General features: G+C 37.0%; 1 protein-coding gene and 1 pseudogene across 1 annotated transcript in view; both read right to left on the bottom strand.

Moving 5' to 3' along the window:
* LOC126469949 (cullin-1-like) overlaps positions 1 to 5,860 on the bottom strand; it is a 233,353-nt gene extending 227,493 nt beyond the window's left edge. Inside the window, exon 1 of the mRNA XM_050097359.1 lies at positions 5,795 to 5,860. The gene's annotated coding sequence lies outside the window, so the exon portion shown is untranslated. The remainder of the gene's footprint in view (positions 1 to 5,794) is intronic.
* Positions 4,517 to 4,699, bottom strand: LOC126472220 (U2 spliceosomal RNA; annotated as a pseudogene).
* Positions 5,861 to 19,706: the final 13,846 nt, after the last annotated feature.

Raw genomic sequence — 19,706 nt, 5'->3', positions numbered from 1 at the left:
GATTTTTCACAAACTGTTTTACTAGGCTCAGATTGATGTGTAGGGGTGATCATCAAATTTTTTCCCACATGCACAATAATCTTGTATGAAAAGAAAGAGCCAATGAACCCATCATGCAACCACTGACATCTAAATTTCATCTTCCTGTAGTCATTAGCAGAAACACTAGCTGAAATATATATCATTAAATCAATGAAAAAGGCATTTATAGAATATTGAGTGAGAGTTCTTTGTAAAAAAGAAAATGGTGTGTGATGCAGCCATTTTGTCGTTACACAGGATTTTCAGAAATTCCTATTACAAACTTCTAGGACTTTTAGAGGGGTGCAAGTACATCATATTTTGAATTTGAACCTAAGTCCAGAAATGTACCATTCCCATCCTACAGCTGTTTGATAACATGTTTAATAAGTAATTATGCAACAGGGGAGTCATGTTGGGGGGTGCTGATGGATTGGCTGTCATTTGACATCTGTCCTACACCCCTGACTTGGTTTGAGCATCATTCACGTATATGTACGTATTAGAGCGACATGGCTGAGTGCACATTTGCAGAATATACTGACACGATCCTTCTACATGGTGAAGTTCACAGTAACGGAAGAGCTGTTCATCACGTTTATCAATCCACAATGCTAGTTATGCACGTCTGACTCCATCAAATACCCTTTTTGCTACAATTACACAATGGCTTCAAGAAAGGGGTACCTTCATCCTCAGCAGACATGACTAATGCTCCAAGGAGACACTGCACATCCAAAATGGAAGAGGCTGTAATGGAAGAGGCTGTACTGCATCATGTTGACAAGGGAGGGAGGGAGGGAGGGAGGGAGGGAGGGAGGGGAGAGAGGGGGGGAGAGGGAGAGAGGGAGAGAGGGAGAGAGAGAGAGAGAGAGAGAAGATGAAGGAGCACCATAAGGATTGGGAGGTGGGAGGAGGGGAGGGGGGGGGGAGGTCAAGTGGGCAACATAGCAAGAATGTAAGTAATATAAGTAATATGTTATTAGTAGTAGTAAAACAAACTTACTGAAATTGGAGCAGAAACAAGTATTTGCCACTTTTATAGTCAAATAAATAAGAACTGCCATAGACTAACAGATTCAACAGAGAAACCATACACATATATTACTCAGGAGTAATCATTCTGACAACATATGCTACCAAAAGGAACCTAAACAATTTCTCAAAAATAATTTAGTGGTGAAGACCACATGATCAACCAGTGATCCGAGCTTCATAATCTGGCATGCACATCACACTATGTATGCAACATAAAGGCACAATGAATACAGAAACTGTATTACCCAACCAACAGCAGCCTATAGGTACCACAATAGTGCACACTGAAATGAAAAGTTGTACTCCTCAGTACACCAGCAATGGAACACAACAATTATGGGGAGCACCAGACAAACCACCGGTAATTGCAAGAATCGAACTACAGATGGTAATACATGTAATTTATTTTTATAAACTAGTTAAGGGAGGGTGGAAGGGGGAGGGGAGCACAAGTTGCAGGCGGTAGTCAGACGGATGAAAATGCTCGACACTGAAGTCAATATATGACAGTCAACCCAGTAAACAAAATGTCATGATGAGAATATTAGAAATGGAGTGGTGGAGGAGGGAGGGGGAACTGGGTATACAAGAGTTTGTGACCAAGGGGTTGGCAGAAATGACAAAGGGGTTGGTGGTAGGCGAAGAGAGTATGAACTCTACATCATTTTGGAACACAGTAAACAAAAACTAAACTGCAAATTGAGTGGTTCGTCCAAAACTTTATCTGGCTGCTTTATTTTGCTCTTAAAAATCCCAAGTTCTACATGTGGATCCTTCTAACAGGACCACATTTGGACAGCATTTATAAATGAGGAGTGTTGGTACTACAGATAACACACTAACGGTTTGGAATCATGCACCAAGAAATATACACTCAGAAATTTTGGAGGAATTTGAGACTTTTTTATGAGCAAAATACGGGAGTCAGATAAAGTTCTGAACAAACAAGTCAATATTTGGTTTAGTCAGTTCTTTGCTCTATTCCAAAATGATGTATCATTTCCACCAAACTCCTAACAAGTGCCTGCATACCTACCTGCCTCCCTCCCTCTCATTTGCCTCCCTCCCCTCCCTTCTCCAAGTCTCACCTTTTCTAATATTCTCACAGTGACATTTTGTTCCCCAGGTTGACTGTCAAGTACTGAGTTCAGTTTCCAGCTATTTCACCCCTCTGACTACCACCTGCAATTGGTGCTTCCCCTCAACTCCTCTCCCCCCCCCCCACCACCCCCTTCCAAATCTTATTGGTCTATCATGTGCTTCCATCATTAGTGTTCCATTGCCAATATATGAGGAGTATAACTTTTGATTACAGTATGCCCTATTATTTGTGGTACCTATAGGCTGCTGTTGGTTAGATAACAAGGTTTCTGCATTTGTTGTGCCTTTATACCGCATATGTGGTATGACTGGATACCAGATTATGGAGCTCGCTTTACTGGTTGATTATGTGGTCATCACTAAATTATTATTATTTTTTTAACTGTTTATGTTCCTTTTTGTTGGCATATATTATTTGTCCAATTACTCCCGAGTAACATGCATATGGTTTCTCTGTTGAATCTATTACTCTATGGTAGTTCTTATTTATTTGATTATAAAAATGGCAAATAGTTGTTTCTGGTCCAATTTCTGTAAGTGTGTTTTACTACAACTGATAACACATTTACATTCTTGCTATGTTGCCCACTGGGCTCCCTCTTTTTTGCTCCATTTTCATTCTCCCCCTACACGTTTCTCCAGCCCTCCACCCCACCCCCTACCCCTCTCTCTTTACAACCCCATTCCCACCATATGTGTCCATGAATGTGTTTATACCAGGATTGCAAGTACATTTTTAGTGCTTTATGAAAGACAACTTTGTGGTTTAATGTATGTTTTTACCTGGGACATATCAGGAAAAAAATTGTTTTAAAAGATTGTTATTGGTAAGGTTTTTATGCTTCTAAAGGGTTGCAAGTTCAGATTTTTTTTTTTTTTTTTTTTTCAATGTCCTATTATTTCTTTTTTCCTTAATACTAATACTGTGGTTCACATGTAATGATTTTTACATTCCAACATGACATACAACTTTGCCATATGCACAATATGTTACACTGCTGTGTTTTACTGTTCAATGATTTTAAGTATGTGACTGCTTTTGGTACAGATTTCAAAAGTATTAGTTTTATTGTTGACTTGCACTGTTATGGTATTAACTCTTGTATTTTTGAGGGTTGGAGAACATTGTAATGCATACGAAATGTTTCCTATATCCTGATAGAGCACCACCTCCCCAAGGTTTCCTTACAGCAACAGTAGTAGACTGCCGGTAATCTGTACGCACTGTAACTGTTCATTTTCACTTCATAATAAGTATATATTTTTGATATTGTATGTGTCTTTTCATAAATACCATTTTGACTATGTTACATAAGTCTTGAAACAATATGTTTTTCCTGGCATGTGCTCCAAAATAAGGTAATATCTGTATTGTACATGTGTAAATTTGGTTTTCTGTCCTGTAGGACGATTTTAAAATGGGTCTCTGGCACAAACTAGTTATCAGGTAAATAAAAGAAAATGGAATTTGCAATTTTGGCTGGTTTTTCATTGTACTGTTTACCAGACGTTGCAGACCTGCAATTATTTCAGAATGCTGGAAGCTCATACATATCTGTTTATCAGCAGGAGGGCAATAAAAAGTAATATAATAAATTGCAAATGCGGATGCAATAACAAAGGTGAAAGGAATGTTAGAAACAAGGAAAACAAATTTGTGGAAGTATGCTTGAAGAAAATAAAATGATATTTTCACAATAAGCTAATTAACAAACACAGAATGTTGATTTGTCTTTGTATTAATTTTATTAACTGCTTCTTGAAAGTTGGCACAAAACATAGCACCGTGTTAAAAAAAATTCTTCATGAAGTTTCTTTTCATCATTTCTCGGGGAAGAAGTTATATCACTGTTCTCCAATAAGCCTCTCATTAAATGGTGTCTTAACATACGACAGTAACACCCGTAAATATAAGTTATTATTTATTGTTTATGATAGTCTGATACATCTTCCTAAGGTGAACATTGTTCATTTGCATAAGCAACATATGTGGGCACAATAAACAATATACACAATGACTTTCCTTTCTGAAATCAATTTATTTTTTAAGGCATTTGAGGGAAGAATGCCTATTTGTAACACTTAACCCTCATAACACCAACATGTTTTTAGTAACACGTATTAATGGGGTGAGGGGGGGGGGGGGGGGAGAGGAGATAGGTAGAGGTGGGTAGGTTACATATAGTACAGATCATTTTAATGACTCTTTTATTGAAACGATGTGGAATGAATCAGTTTACAGGATTTGTACCTATGATTAACTGTTAACATTAATGAACACCATCATTTTATTCCTGCTCATGCAATTCTGACATTGAATTATGAATTATTCAGCACAAGCTTTTGTCTTTTGTTTGTCAAGTATGACTCAAACCAGCTTAGTAAAAAGCCATCAGTTCCAGAAAACTTGAAGCACTCCGTCATGAGCCAAAAATGAGTTTAATATTCTGGTCCTGCGATGCAAGATGTATCAGATATTAAGCTAATAAGAACAGATACTACACTTTGATTTTAGCCAAAAGGAGCTTTTATAAGAGAGTATAATGATTTACACAATCTAGGGCCTTGGAGAGATCACAAAAAATACCAACTGGCATTATTATTATTATTATTGTTTAAGATTTGTCCAATATGATGAGTAACTGTATAAATAGCAATCTCAGTCGAGCAACCTTTCTGGAATCCAAACTGTGACATGCTGCATAAATTGTTCCCACTTAACATGTGCAACTACTCTTAAGTAAATTACTTTTTTTGAATATTTTGGAAATAGATGTCAGCAAGGAAACTGGGCGATAATTTCCTAAATCTTCATTGTGAGCTTTGTTCTGAAGTCCTGTAATAACTGCATATTTTAACGTCTGGAAAATCTAAATTGCATATATCACCCTAAATAAATAAAACCAAAATTTGTTAATTGTTGTTCCCTCATTAACAACAGACTTTTTGAAGAGTTACTGATGTATAAACTGGTTCTAGGCTATGAAAATATCTTTTAGCATATTCTACCTTCGAAATATGTACACCCTTCCAGTAACCAGTACCACAAAAAGGGAGGAAAGGGGGGGGGGCCTTCTTTGTCATCACCACATTTTTTTAAAATAAAAATTTCGTTAATTATTTCTTGTTGACTTCTCACAGCATACTTTTTAATGAGACACTGGAGTGCTAGAAGGGCCCTGAAACTGAAAATACTTAATATGACGCTCATTGGAAAGTCATTGCTACTGAGACTTAAAATTATGGGTTAAGTTTTATTGAACAATTAAAAACATTTTGGGAATCTGGTACACGACTTCTTTAAAAATAAATATTTTTTCAGAATTTTAAAATATAAATTATGTGACTAAGAGCAAAATATTTTCAAAAGGTGAACATAAATAACAGCCGGCCAGCCGGCCGGCCGGCCGGCCGGCCGGCCCCCCCACCTCAGATACAATATTTTCAAATAGTGAGCATAAAGTACAACCCCCGCCCCTCCCCGCCCTTTTACACCGGAATATCGATTTTGAGAGGGTTAATCGCATTATGCTTACACTTACACACGTAGGCGTTACAAAAACGCAACTAACATTAAATAACACAATAGTCTCACGAGTACGTGTAAATATCGAAAACTACCCCAGAACCTTACCTAATTTCGAATTTCAATCCACTACTCTCAATGCCCTACCGCCTGTTTGACAGGACTTGACAGTGCTGCCAGACGATGTAACTCCTACCAACATAAGGCAGTTCCAGTTGTATGTCTACCCTACTTTCCCCATCTCCTATGCTATACCAAAGCATGTTTCCCACACCTATTTTTATCGGATTACCTTCAGAGCCAATAAATTAACCTGAAAACCCAGTATTCTAACCAGGGTTTCATTTCGACCGGAACGTGATGGAATGTCGTTCGGCATTTTCCAGGATTTTTTTTTTAATTATAAGAAATTAAGTTTTAAAAGCGTTCATTTCGAAACAGTATTTTATTAAAAGTCATTTGTCATTGAAAGTTTTATCACAAATTTTCAAAAATCGAAACTTTTGATTTTTATGGTTGCGGGAGGGCCTTGGATGGGCGTAGAAAAATCAATATGCTTCTGGCTTTCGGCTGAAATCGGAAAGCGCTCACGTGACGTCACTCGCTCGCTACCCTTGGGACTCCATGTTGGCTCCATCATATTTCGATTGTTTCTGTACTATAACTTAAGCGTTAACGGCAGTACGCCGTTATAATGCAAAGAAGCCATGAAGATTTAGCACTCTGGGTGCAACTTGTTATAATTAAATTTCAGTTAACGACATCTGTAGAAATCATAAGAAAATTTATGATGACCAATGTTAAAGCATTACTATGCACGCGTTAGCTGTGATCCTGCGGTTAGGGCGTGTCGTCGTAGAGTCGAAAAAAAGCACGTTCGAAAGTAGGATATGCGTGCTCTATTAGTAATGAGTTCCATTTTGTGACATCAGTCTGATCAAAAAGGCAAAGACGAAATTGCTGAGAGTGAGAAAACCAGCAATGTCATTTTCGTTCTTGTCACAAATATTTGACCCTTTTTTCTGAATATGTCGCGATTTCTGAGGGAGTGGTTAGCTGCGAATGAAATGAGCAGCAATCATATTGATTAGCTAGATTGTCACGAATGTTCAGATGCAATGGTTTTTCTCTGGTGTACTTCCAACAGAGCGCAACTACGCATGCGCGTTTGTGCATGCGTAATTTACTGTGAGTGGCCGGGCGTATAGCGCATGACGCTGAAAATGGGAGGAGCAGGCACTGGATGAAGTCGGGGGAGGATGGGCGGGGATGGGGGGTGCAATCCGTTGTTTTATTATGAGCAAAACAAAGGTTTCTCCCTTAAAACACTGTGGGAAAACTTACATTTTCTTCTCAAGGCCACTGATTTGACAGGCACATATTAGTGTGTACTTACGGAGCAAGGGGAAAGTTCGATAGGATTCGTCGGCTTTGGCCAGTGACGTAAATTTAATTGCTGTTTTTTTTCTTTTTTTTAAAAAAAAAGCTGTCGAAGGCTACGAACAAGAAAGCATAAAAAATTGGTTGTGATGGGAGACTGATCTGTACCTTAGCCTTTTTGAAAAAACTCTGCGATAACTTCACGATATAATCGTCATATTGTTTACGGCGTTTGCCGCATGTTTCCTGCGTCACTGGTCACACCCGACGCTCGTATCGAACACTCCTCTCTATACTGTTACTAGAGACGACATACTTTCGATGAGGCATACTTATAACCAGGCAGTTGAGAATATAATGTATTGATCCGAAATTTAATTTGGTAAGCATCGACTACATCGTGGCAAAGCAGCCAATCGTTTTAATATTAGTCAAACTATTAGCTGTAATAATTAGCAGTACAAAAGGCCCCAGATCCTTCCGACCATTGCACAACCAAAATGCGCTACTATTATAATTTAACCACTGAGATGACGCTTTTTAGTCACAGGTATACGACAATATTGCATGAAAATTGATTAAGTGGTAAAACTTAACAAAGGGCCATTGGTGCTCTTACCTTCATCCAGACGCTCCTCCCTCTGCTGCGCAGGTGCTTCTGTTTGGAATTTCGTTGCTTGGTCACCTGTGGCGCTAGTTGTCAACCCTCCAATAGAAGTTCACTCAGTCAAGACCATGTGTGACGTCATTATGACGTGTACACGCTGTATCGAACGCAACAGAGGCCGTGTATTGACTTTTGTGAGGGTAGCCTACGTTCACAGTACATCGTGCAAACATGGCGTCACACGCCGTTATCGAAGATAGTAGAAACTACTATCGACTTTTGTTAGCGTTCGATGAGGGGTGCTCCCGTAAAGTGCGTTTATTTTCCAAGGGTATTTCCGTTCCGCTGTTACAACGACAAGAAAATGCGTGTTTTTTCACTAGACTCGTTTTGCTTTATTGAGGTAAAGCATGTACCATGCATATTATGTCATCCATGTACCTGTACCAGTCGATGATGATGTAGCTTTTATTTGTTATTATGTCTTCAAATATTATTTTTTCTATATGATTCATAAAAGTGTTAGCTAATATTCGTGAAATGGGTAAAGCCATGAGTAAACCTTCTTCCTGTATTCTTGATTGAATTCAAAATAATTTCATTGTGTTATAACTGTAACAATTTTATTGTTTCATTTGTATGTTCATGAAAGTAGGAAAATTTTTAACTTTTTGCTATCTGAAGGTGAATTTCATATAATTCTTGGTTTGGTGTCTGTTTTCTCTTATATAGTGACTTAATTTCGTCTTTCTGCCACTCATTTTTAGCGGCTTGCCGTAACTTTTACTGCTTTCAGACTGTTTTTGATCTTTACATGACATAATATGCATGGCAGATGAACCTAAAAATATGTTACAATAACTGCACAAAGACATAAATACTCTACACAAAAACATAAAGCTCACAATAGAAGAAGAACACGAAAACTCACTCAACTTTCTAAACATAACCGTAACAAAAGACAATAACAATCACACATTTGGCATATACAGAAAACCCACAACAAGTAGCATTATTTTAAATGCAACCTCAATCCACATGCAGAATCAGAAACAGGCTGCACTCAGATACATGTTAAATAAGTTGAACAGGATACCTCTAAACAAATATGATTACTGGAAAGAGCTGGCCGTTATAAAACAAACGACATTTAAAATGGACACAAAGAAATAATGGTAGACAAACTAAACAGAAAAATAAACAGACAAAAAATTTAAAAAAAAACTAACTGAACCACACCAACACATACAACCTGCACTATCACAAAAAAGGCATACAATGACCTATCACAACAGATTCACACATAAAATAGGTAGCATATACAAAAATCAAGCTATAAACATTGCTTACGAAACAAAAACCTCAGTAAAGAAGCACATACCAAAACTGAAATCAAAAGCAAACAGATACCAACGATCTGGTATCTATCAGCTCATTTGCAGAGATTGTGAGCAAATGTACACTGAAATGACTGGCAGGACATTCAACACAAGGTATAAACAACACGTCAGAGCATTTAAATGTGGTACAAACCATTCAACATTTGCAGATAATCTAAAACAATAATACCACAGAGCAAGCAATACTGAAAAAGGTATGAACACATAAGAATCAGTAAAGACAGACACTTCCTACCTTTCCAAGAAAATTTCCACATTCACAAAGCATTAACACAAAATAAACAGTTGCTCAATGGCCAAATAAATATTGGAAACCAGACACTATACAAACTAACCGAAGAAATAACATGGAAAAGAAAAGAGCCTTCCATCCTCCATCCCCTCCCACCCAAAACCCTCCCCCCTCCCAGTTTCACTTCACTTCTTGCTCCTCACCTTTTCCTCCAACCCGTACTCCATCATGCTACTATACACTTATGTCCATTCATCATTACTTCTCCCTCCACCACCTAGAGAAAAAGCACTCCACCACTATTTCTTCACTACTCTTACACAGTATATAAACACACACCACCATAACTAAATAGAGTAACACACATACAATTAACAAAAAAATTATAGGACAAAGACAAACTAGTGGCAATGTTATGTTGGCTACACTACAAAACAGTGCACACTTAGAAGCAGTAAACAGTGGTCTACAAAAAAGAGTGCTGTGTAAAACGCAAGACATGTATAATTATGCAGAGCAATGAAAAATTGGATACAAGTATCAGTGTCTAATGAAGAAAAACACCAAAGATGTGCTAGCAGACGGCATTTCCCGACGTAGGCGAAAAACCAAGCAGGAATCACCGTGAGACAAAACCAGTGAGTTTGATAATAAACTGGAGAGACTACTCAAGGCGTCTCTGCCTAGAAACTCATGACTTAGTGAGGTCACCATATTGTAATGGGACAGTAGTAGTTCTTATCGTTCTTCCTACTTATGATTTTACAGTGATTCTGTTTCTTTTTTGACAAACATGGTCAAGAGTTATATTGTATAGTAATACAGTAATCGAGGGACACCAGGACATGGTAGTCAACTCCATCTGTAAGTTACATATGCTTCTATATACTTAAGGAAAAAATGTTCGAGAAATTCAAATACTGTAAAAAGATATCTAAAATCTTTTCAGTTTTCCTCACTCACGTCCAGAACTTTTAAAGAAATGGGTGCATGCAGTACAAAGGGAATACTGGATGTCATTGAAACACAGTGTCATTTGTAGATCTCCTTTTATAAAAAGCAGCTACATGTTTCGCCCAGGAGCTGATAGACAGCTACTGAAGTATGACGCTATACAAAGTTTATTCAGTTTTCCAGGCCATTTGCAAGTGGAAATACTTTGATGGAGGCAATTCATTCGAAACAAATCATTATTTTCTGAGGTAAAACCACGTATTACATTAACAACAAGGATACACATTGCTGTTAATGTATCTTTCTGAATTTCTAATAGTTGCTGATAGATTCTTTTAATTTTGTTTCAGGAAATGAATGAGATCCAAATGATAAATGCATTGTGTGAAGCCGATGTCGATCATGAGAAGTATGATGCAAGTGTTCAGACTGATGTCTCTCACAGAATTGTGGCCCTTAGGAAAAAAGTGAGACGACTGCAGATGAAATTGAAGTGGCGTGGAAAAAAGATGGAAACAACAGCTGTCTTCACTAGAAGCACTGAAAAAAAGAAACCCGTGCGAATCGTTACCTTCAAATGCAGAGAGGAAATTTTGAACACTTGCTGATCCACTCTGAATGCTACATGATTGTTTCAACTAATCATTATGTGCATTTTTGATACCGAAATCCTACAATAAAAGTTTTTTCTGCCACTTTGCTACGTTTTTCAGTTACTGTAGCTGCTTAATTATGGATCTGATCATATTACTGTATTTACAGTTTTCGTTCCAAATAACCTAAGGAAGAACCTCCAGCAACTGGAGGAAAACTTGGTGATGCACCCTGTATATACACGTCATACATTGGCAAATGTAATTAGCTTCACCAACCTCTGCCTCATGCAACAAGTTACCCTGTGCAGCAGCTGTTGCTTTTTTGTGTGTTCCTTTAATCTAATCTGAAGGTACACAGTAGCAATCCATCATATTAACTTGACTCATGCATGTCTTCACAGTCAGTGGCAGAGACTTGCATATGCGCTTTGCCCAATACGTTGGCTTGTTTACAAAAGAAAGAACCAACATAATTAATAAGCCTGTCACAAAAAAATGTATTGAGTTTAAAGGAAACCACATCTGTCAAACTTCATGATAGAGGCAGTTGGATTTGCCACAGGAGTCTTGCAGTGAATGTGATCATTTGGCCACTTGTAAGGAACATTAATAAGTCTTTGCTCTCAGTACATCTTAACATTTGCATAAGCTTTCTCACAACATATCCTGACACGTAATAGGTAATAAGCTTCTGGTATTCACTGAGTGGTGCTGAGTCAAGGGCCTCAAAGTAAGTACTATCTTCACTATCATCAGTGAAGTTACCACTTTGCTTCTTATGGCACATGAATTCATGAACATTGGAAGAGTTCACTTTCTCAGTGTCATCTACATTACTCTTGTCACTTGTAGTAACATTGTTCTTGAGCAACATTGTTCTCAGAGCAGCAAGAAAAAGAGTTCTAGATGATCTTGTGAGAGTCTGTATGTTAAGAAATACTTTAGAGGTTCAGTAACATGAAATAGAAACCCCTGTGAGAGGTTTCTAACACCATTAATGCACATCAAAAATCCCAGTACAAATATTTTTTGTAGATGTACTAATGCACACACACCATCAATCCCTAATGTTTGAAGGAAGTTTTCTGCACAACACAGAAGTTCAGTCCAACAGTTTACGTTTTCAGTTCTCAATGGTTATTTAAAGCCCTTGGTATAAATATTCCTAGGGTTGCACACATCAAACAGTTTACCAATAATTCTGATGAATTATACTGTGGAAAAAGCGCCATGAAAATCTGTGTGCTGAGAACTCTCTAGAAATTCAATGGCATCAACAACACTGTAGCTCATTGTCTGGGCTGCCAAAGAGACATTCATTTCCTTATTATAGAAATTCACATCTGAACCAGAGAGTGAACTGCATTTTTTAAAGATTCACACTCTTGCAGGTAATGTAATTTAAAAATAAAGTCCCACTTCACATCTCCAGCTTCAAAGTTAATAATTTTCTTTTAAGCTAAAGTGTTATGAACTAATTTCAGCATGAGGCATGGCTCAAGAATTGCATGAACATTACTGTCATTGGCAAGATGCTTGAAGTAAGGGGTAAAATTTTCAAGGTTCAATGAGCAGCCAAGATTCTTCAGTGTCTGAATTTTGTCAGCAGCACCATCACATGGCACTGATCTCACAAGAACACCTACAGAAAACAGTTTCAGTACACAAACTCTCAGAATTTCAGTCATTACGTCTGATGACAGTTTACTCGCAAAGAAATGTGCAACTGGACACTTTAATCTTCAGTATATGACACTATCTGAAATAATAAATCTTCAGTAGCCAGTTCTTCAGCATCTACATTCACAACGTTGCCCAACTCAGTGTAGCCTGCACACACTTTTTTGCTGTTGTTCCATACATGCTGCTTCCTAATTGACATATTACAAAAAATAAGTGCACTCTCTTTAAGATATTGTTTGTCACTGGTATTATGTTTTAGATAGTTGAAAATCTCTTTTAGATAGCCAAGTCCTACAGAGTTCCGAAACGTGCCACAGTGTATGGAGCGCTACACTTGTGTTCACAGGACACTCTATCAGTCTTAAGTAGACAAGTGCAGCGAGTGGTACGTTTGCATAACACCCATGTTGTTGATACTGCAGTCACAGTTTACTGGTATCCTAATCGTAGGATTCCGAGTGCCAAAACATTTGGTGGAACATATCGAACACTGCTAGAAACTAGCTCTCTTCCCAGTATTCACATTCACTCCGAAAGACATCGTGACGTTCAAGAAGAGGAAAACATTTTTAATACAGTAGGGTGCAGACCTCGTTCAAGTTCAAGACGCCTAGCTACCCGAATGAACGTTTCACAAGAACGTTTCATAAGAATGGACTGTATCATTTTCATGTGCATTAAGTTCACTATTTAGAGCCACAGGATTGTGCCAACAGTTTGCAGATTTGTAGCTGGTTAAATGGAAATTGGCAGCTCCATCTCTTCATAATGTTCAGTGATGAGGCAAACTTTACAAGAGATGGCATCTACAACATGCATGTCTGGGCAGATGAAAATCCCCATGCTATGGTAGTATCTCAATTTCAACACAGATTCAGTGTCAGTGTCTTATATGGTGTTGTGTGTGACCAGTTACTAGGGCCGTTTATTTTCCCAGAAAATTTAACCTTCTCAGGGGAAGTGGTTCCGTTTGAAACCACCTACAATTTTCTCATTTTGTGGCAAAAGGGCAGTGGCTACAACTGGGGACACCTTTCAGCAGCCTAGTTAGTGCTGCCCTCTAGCGGCTATCACTGGAACCGCTTCAAAATCTGTAAATATTAGCAAGTAGTGAGGCGAGTTGGATAGCCATTTTTGTACGCTGTGAGCGAACGTCTTTGTTCTCAAATTGTAACTGTATTCTTCTGTATTAGGTAACTTTTATGCATATATTAAATGTAGAGTACTCTTCTGTTTACATTAATACTATATGTACTGCAGTAATAACCAAAATAATGCATTTATTTCCGTGAATATTGCGGTGGTTCCATTTAAAACCATTGCTCCTGTAACGGCAGCATTAGTAGGTGTGACGAATATTTTTTTCCCCAGTATCACGTGATGTATTCTCACAGACTAAAGGATGCCTTTTCGCAGATATTCCTTCAGATCCAGACTCACAGATTGACACTAGCAGTGACAGTGAAAGTGATGTGCTAGTTGGAGACAGTGATCTGGATTTGCGAACGAAAACACCTGTTTCATCTCAAATTATATCGAAAAGTGAGAGTGGGGACCATTTTGACAATGACAATGATAATAGTTTCAGCACTTATGACGATTTGCCACTGTCTTCCATTGCGAATTTTTCATGGAGAAAGGACGTCAGTACAATGAACTTTGCCTCCAATTTTTCAGAGGAAGCTGGTGTACGAGGAAAACTTAAAAATGACAATGAAGGTATGCAACCAGTAGATTTTTTTGTGTCTGTTTTGTGACCTATGTTAGAACACATAGTTTTCCAGTCTAACCTGTACGCAACGTAGAAAGGTTGCAATTTCAAGCCTCTTTCTAAAGCTGAATTAAAAGTATTTTTGGCTATAAACATTCTAATGGGAATCAAGAAACCTTGTTATTATCGTGATTGCTGGTCATCCCATAAGGAACTTCAAGATGAGTACATTTCCTCACTAACGTCGGTAAAAAGGTTCAGCTGAATTTTGACACATATCGCATCAATGACAACGCTGTTATGCCTTCAAGGGAGAACGGAAATTATGACAAATTATATAAAATCCGTCCACTAATCAATCAGATACTGATAAACTTCAAAAAATGCTATGCACTTACTAACGAGCAAGCTATAGATGAATGCATGGTGAAGTTCAAAGGACGAATCACATTCAAACAATATATGCCCCAAAAGCCAATCAAGAGGGGATACAAAATCTGGGTCAGAGCTGATAGGCTTGGATATATTTGTGATTTTCAGATATGTACTGAAAAGTTGAAGGTATAGTGGAAAAATCCTTAGGAGAGAGAATTGTGAGAGATATGTGTAAAGGCTTGGAAGGAAAGGGATACCACATATACTTTGATAATTTTTTTACCAGTGTCTCACTTTTACAGAAGCTAAAAGATGATGGACTTTTTGCCTGTGGAACAATTATATCACACAGAAAAGGACTTTCTACACTACAAACAGACAAAGAGTTGCAAAGAGGAGAGTTTGACTGGTCAGTTCGTTCTGATGGCATTGCCTGCATCAAATGGAACGACAAATGTGTAGTCATGTTGCTGTCTACAATTGATTGGCCTGTATGTGTTGAAGAAGTCAGCTGTAAAGAAAAGGATGGAAAAATCACAAAGGTACCTTGCCCAAAAATTGTGAAATCATATAATGCAAATATGGGATGTGTCGATAAGGCAGATATGATGAACAGTTTTTATGCAATAGACAGGAAATCACGAAGGTGGTCGCTAAGATTATTTTGATACATAGTTGATATTTCTATTGGAAATGAATTTATTCTGTTTCGATTGTGTAATCCAACAGCAAAGCAAGTGCTAAAGGATGTTCGAAGACGTGTTGCCACAGGCCTGATAGGCAGTAATGTCTTCAAAGATAGTCCTGGCCATCCCAGTACACCATCAGAGCCATCTGCAAAAAAATTCAAAACTCTTGTTCCCCATGAGAAAGGTATATCGGAAGCAAAACATCTGCCAAAACATGGAACCACAAGGCGCTGTGAGCACTGCAGCACAAAGAAAGAACCCTACAGAAGCAGATGGACATGTAGTCACTGCTAGGTAGCCTTATGTTTATCTGCAGAAAAGAATTGCTTTTTACTGTATCATCAAAAGTGATGACATTTAGTGGGCAGTGGCTCCATTTGAAACCACCCTGTATGTGTTTAGTTTATGTATCTTTCATTTAATTTTTACATTTTTCTGCCTCACTGTATGAAAATTAACACAATAAAAACAAGGAAAAAGTAAAAATTAATTATTTTTTATTTTGCCTCTGAAAGGGTTAAATGGTCAGATGTACGGTAACTTTTTACGAGAAGACTTACTGCTGCTTCTTAAAGATGTTCCTCTGGAAAGAAGACGCCACATCTACGTCTAACACTTCCACTATGTAGTAAGAGCTTATCTTAATCAGCAATTCCCACATCGATGGATAGATCGCGGGAGCCCTATCAACTAGCCTGCCAGATCTCCAGGTTTAACATCCCTAGACTACTACATCTGGGAGCAGATGAAAGACATCATGTACGAAGTTAAGGTGGAAACAGGAGAAGGACTGATACAACGCTCTTTCGAAGCCGCAACGTCAATAAGGAATGAGCATGTGAAATTACGAAATGCTACTCAAGTGGTTCACTCCTGTGCGAATCTTTGCGTTCAAATGCAGGGAGGAAACTTTGAACACTGCTTTAAATCACACTCTGAATGCAAAAGGCTGCTACAAAATTGTTTAAATTAATTATTATGTGCAGTTTTGATACTGAAATCCTCGAATAAAGGTTTTTTCTGCCATTTTCCTGAGTTTTTCAGTTACTGTAGATCCTTAATTATGGACATGATTCCATTACTGTATTTACATTTTTTGTTACAAATAACCTAAGGAATACCCTCCAGAAACTGGGGGGAAAACCTCGTGACTCACCCTGTATAGTGAGTGATCCAAAACAATAAATTAAAATTCAAACTGATGTTTCCATGTTGCCGAGTTGACCACCTTCTTCCTTTCCCAAAATTCTTGCCTGTAAATTGTTAACGTAACGACCTGTAAAGAGATTAGTAGAATGATTCTGTAGGTTCTGGCTCAACTTTGGCTTACTAGCTCACTCAGTCCGTTTGCTCGCCTACTGAATCATTATACTTTCTCCTTCTATTCAGGTCTAACTCACTCACTTTCTCATTTTGACGAATGTAAGAAAATAAATGGTGAACGAGAGTTGATGACTCATTTCCCTAGGGGAATGGTAGAAATATATTACGATAATTAAAATCGATTTTAATCACTTAGAAACTATAGCAAACTGTTTAATTAGTTTCACATCAGAGTTTTAATCATCAAAATCGGTTCAGAAATAGCAAAATTGTCGTGATATTAATTGTCTGCAGTCAGAGATATCTATTGGGGGCTTGCTGAACTGCTGCAAGACAAGTGTAGATGAGACTGAGGGACACAGAGATAAGGAGGCGTGGCTAGTTTCCTGAAGGCCACGCCAGCTGCTTTATAAGAGCTTGCTGTTTCCTATAGATGCCATTGGAGTTAGCGGTCTCATACAGACAAGAGCTACGCGATTACTTGCACATGCAGCGGTCAGCAGCGGTCGATATGTTAACCGATTTTAAAAATTCAAGATGCTAACATAATCTTCATAAAAGAGCTGAAGTTATTTCATTATTTTCTCGATCTTTCTGAAAAAATTTCAAAATGAATTGGAAACACGAAGTTAACACTTCTAAAACTTTTTCCAGTTTTTTATTCATTTACATAATTAAAAATTTTCAGTAAGTATTTTATGTTGTGCATCGTATCTAAGATTCTTCTTACCATACATAACTATATAAGCAAGAGTATCATTCGAAAGTTTATGATTAAAAGTTGCACAAAGTTTCATAGTCGTTTTCTGTGTAGTTACAACACAATTTCTACCAGTCATATTGATTACATAAATCGGATAATTTGTTATGAAATTAATGGGTTAATATCGATGTCTGTTTTCAGTAGAGCAATTCATTTAAAATAGAGAAATATGTCGTATGCTTTGAGGAAATTATTTGATCGATTAATATTTCACATTTCCTGTGGAAAAATTTCGTTTCTACCCTTTTCCAAATATATATTCTGTAGTTTAACGTGATCGAATAATGACGAGTCAACTTATTGATTATTTTTTCATTTTGTCTGGAATGTGACAAAAACGAAGTAAGGTATGTCGAATTCTACCGAGTTGTAGTAATTTGTGATATCGAGTTCAGAATTATTTTTGACAGATAAGCCAGCGAACAGTTTGAAGCTCATAAAAAGAAATAGGAATTTTCGGATTTTTCAGAATGTTTTCTTGCTGTTCTAGCTCGTAATTTGGTTCGTATTTGACAGTAGGAACACGAATTTCCATCGATTCTATGACGATTTTTCCTTCTTTTGGAAGAGTGTCTTTTATTTCAACTCTGGCCTCATTATAGTCAAACCATTGAAGTATTGCACAAAAATTGCAGTCAAATCTCCTTCCCACTTAATTTCTTTGTAGTCTTTAAACAACCCGCCAAGCATTGACAATGGATAAAGGACTTCATTCCTCTTACTCTCATTTTTCTAGTGTTAAGAATATGTCCTTGTAAGCTTATTTTGTCAGTAACAGACGAAGCAAGATAGAGTAAAACTGACAAGGAAATAAAATGATGTTCAGTTCTAGGTAAAATATTATTCCCCTTCCTTATCATTATGAAGTCAAACAGTTCTGTTACATAATTATAGATTAACCTCTTGTTTGATTCTCTGTAGTACGTTAGATAATCCATTCCATCAGTTCCAATAATACTGAAATTCTTGTGCATGATTCGGATGAAGCCACCCATTGCCAGTATTTATTTCAATTTCTGTATCATTATCTGAAGCATTCAAATTATTATTAGAATTCTCATTCACAGGGCACAAGTAAAACTGGTAACTCTCGATTTTATTCATGATTTATTAAGGAAGAAGTTTATTAAGAAACTTCTAAAACAACTGTTACAGTAGCACCATTAAAGTAAATTAAATTATCGTTTTCATCAATTACATTAATTTCTAAGTCTTGAATTGGATAAAAAATAGGAATATTTATAGGATAATGCGGTTGATGAATTATTGAGCCACCAAATTCTGCATTAGCCTTGAATGAGGCGATAATATTAGTTTTTCTGTGAAAATGATCAGTATACTTTGCAAACATTCCATCAGAAAGATTGAAATTTATATTGGTCAGTTCAAACGGAATAATTTTAGGAACATCTTTAGCCACAGCTTTTTTTTAGCACCAACAACTTGGTTACTAACACCAAGCACACTTCCAATGCTATCTGCTATATCCATATACAGTTTTACATCACTCTCAATGGTAGCTCAGTATAGAATTTCATCTGCTTTAGTATGAATATTGGGCTTTTTTGTATGAATATTTTTTTCTAAATTTTTCAACGTATACTGTCATACAGGAATTTCTATCGTTTCTCCAACAATATATCATTTATTATTTCTTGAAGTAATGTTTGGAGTTAAAAAGGTTGTATAGGTACAATTAACCTTTTTTTGAGAACTGATGATGTACTACTTAATTGAAACAACCAACCCATTTACTACTGAAAAAATATTAATAAATGAGCAAAACTGATTGAAAGCCAAAACTAAGATTTCTAAGACTTCCACAGAAGAAGTGGAAACACAAACATGGTAAGCTTTTACCAAATTCTGTACTATGTGCAATAATAGGACTGAGTGGATGTGGAAAGACTACAGTAATGATCGACAATTATATTCTAGCTCTGGGCTGGAATAAAATTGATCATCTATATGTTTACTTTAAAAGCTTAGATCAGCCAAAATAACAAGAATTTATAAAAAGTTGTGAAAAAATTGAATATGAGCATAACGAAAGAATAGCTACCTTTGTCGAGAATAACGATGAAATTGTTCCATTGGATCAGTGTCAAGACAATTCAGTTGTTGTCTTCTATGACTTCATTCTCGAAAATCAAGATATGATGAGAGACTGTTTTACTAGAGGTAGACACAAAGGAAAGGATTGTTTCTATTTAGCTCAAACATACTCAAAAATAGCGATACAGTTAGAGATAACCTAAATTTTTTAAATATCTTTAGACAAGATGGCACAAATTTAAATCATATTTA

The sequence above is a fragment of the Schistocerca serialis genome, chromosome 3, assembly GCF_023864345.2.
Source record: "Schistocerca serialis cubense isolate TAMUIC-IGC-003099 chromosome 3, iqSchSeri2.2, whole genome shotgun sequence".
In the NCBI taxonomy this organism is placed as follows: Eukaryota; Metazoa; Arthropoda; class Insecta; order Orthoptera; family Acrididae; genus Schistocerca; species Schistocerca serialis.
This window is presented reverse-complemented; position numbering and strand designations above follow the sequence as displayed.